The sequence below is a fragment of the Coenobita brevimanus genome, chromosome 65, assembly GCF_032717465.1.
Source record: "Coenobita brevimanus isolate Jiangsu-jjx chromosome 65, ASM3271746v2, whole genome shotgun sequence".
In the NCBI taxonomy this organism is placed as follows: domain Eukaryota; kingdom Metazoa; phylum Arthropoda; class Malacostraca; order Decapoda; family Coenobitidae; genus Coenobita; species Coenobita brevimanus.
In genome coordinates this window covers 28,097,887-28,100,115 of record NC_137018.1, presented here as the reverse complement: position 1 = coordinate 28,100,115, position 2,229 = coordinate 28,097,887, and the positions used below count along the sequence as shown (strand labels likewise).

Genomic DNA, 2,229 nt, shown 5'->3' with positions numbered 1-2,229 from the left:
CCACAATTCATTCTTTTCATAAATATTTACCATCCACTATATTAAGTCGAGTACCACGTGTATATCCATGGGTGAGTTGATCAATACCCACAACAGGTAAGAAATACATTAAGGTATTACACTGGTGAATACCGGTGATACAACATTCATAGCATTACAATAACTGTTCACTCCATTTACCATATCATTTGCTTAAATCAGGAACATTACTGGCGCCAACACCGAGCCTTGAGGGACTCCACTTGTTACTTCCCTCCATCCAGACATCCTGTCCTTTATTACTGTCCTCATTTGTCTGTCTCTCAAAAAGTCTCTCATCCATTCCAGAAGTTTCCCCTTCAGTCCTCCTATATATTCTAGTTTCCACATTAGTCTCTTACGAGGTACCTTGTCAAAGGCCTTCTCTAAGTCTAAGTACACACAATCCACCCAACCATCTCTCTCCTGTACCACGTCAATCGCTCTTGAGTAAAAGCAGAACAAGTTAGAAACACATGACCTTCCACCTCTGAATCCAAACTGACACTCAGCCAAAATATTCATCTCTTCCAGATATTTTATCCATCTGTCTTTCAGGATTCTCTCACACAATTTTGCGACCATGCTGGTTAGAGACACTGGTCTATAATTCAGGGGTTCTTCCCTGTTTCTTCCCTTGTAAATTGGTACCACATTTGCCCTCTTCCATTCTTGTGGCACTTTCCCCTCTTCCAGTGAGCATACGATTAAACTGTGAATTTTATCTGCCAGTTGTTCTCTGCATTCCTTCAGTACCCAATTAGAAATTCCATCAGGTCCTGGGGCTTTCCTTACATCTTGAGTTTCCAGTAATTTATACACTTCCTGTACCTCCACTTTTATATCTTTTATCACCGAAACATTTCTAATCACTCCCTCCCCTTCCACAAGCTCCTTTTCTTCAGTGAAAACTGACTGGAAACGTTTGTTCATTATTTCTGCTTGCATTGCCGCATCCTGAAAGACCTCTCCTTCTACTTTCAGTTTGGTGATTCCTTCCTTTTGTTTCAGTTTGCCATTAACAAATCTATAAAACAGTTTGGATTCATCCATGCATTTGTCTATTATACCTTTTTCAAAATTCCTTTCTTCTTCTCTACGTATTCTTGTGTATACATTTCTTGTTCTTTTATATTCTTCCTTTGTTCTGTTGTTACCTCTCTTTCTCCAATTGTTCCACGCCTTATCTCTCTCTTTTTTTGCTATCATACACCTTCTATTAAACCACTCCTTTTTCCTGTTTTCTTTCCCTCTTACTCTTGGTACAAATTTTTCCACTCCAAAATTATAGAGGTTTAGAAAGATATCCCACTTCCTCTGTATCTCTCTTGTTTCTCTGAATTTTCTCCAATCCGCATTTTCAAAAAAGTTTCTCAATCCTGTAAAATTTGCTTTTCCAAAGTTGTATCTTCCCTGTCTATGAAGCTCGTCTCTTGGCTCGACGTTCCCTATTAACATCTGGAACTCATTGACCACATGACCACTTTTTCCTAAAGGACAGAGATATTTCAATGATTCTGTTACATCGGGTTCTTTGGTGAACAGTAAATCTAACCTTGCTGGTGTGTCCTCGCCTCGAAACCGTGTCTCTTCTTTGACCCATTGCGTCATCACATTATTCATAACGGCCATACCACGTTGCGTACACCGCTTCCCGTCTGATCAGCGAAGTTAAGCAACGTTGGATCTGGTTAGTACTTGGATGTGTGACCGCCTGAGAACACCAGATGCTGTTGGCATCCCTACGTGTCAAGTGGGGTTGGTGGAGGATTAGTGCCCCTCCCTGTAAAACAATTAACTCTAAGCCATTGGCCACCCCGTCTGGGATACATGGCGTCTGGCAATGAATGAATGAATGAATATTTAATAACATAGTGCCCCATGAATCCTTGCCGCCTCCCGAGTACCATTCCTCCCAGTTCACCTCTTTACAGTTAAAGTCACCCACTAAAATTATATTATTGCTTTTCTCAATTATTTTTTGCAAATACCTAGCCATATCTGACAACATCTCATGGTATTCGTCATCCTTCCATGCTCTCGTCTTTGAGAGAACATACACTACCGCCATCTCTCTCTTAACATTCTCTCCAGTTTCTAATTTCATATATATCACTTCAGCCCTGCCTTCTCCCATTTCCACGTATCTACATTTATGTTGTTCTTCACTGCTGTCATCACTCCTCCTCCCTTTTTTTCTTTCCTGTCTTT

At 40.6% G+C, this 2,229-nt stretch overlaps 1 pseudogene; it reads left to right on the top strand.

The window, feature by feature from the left end:
* Window positions 1-1,638: 1,638 nt before the first annotated feature.
* On the top strand, window positions 1,639-1,757 carry LOC145405122 (5S ribosomal RNA; annotated as a pseudogene).
* Window positions 1,758-2,229: the final 472 nt, after the last annotated feature.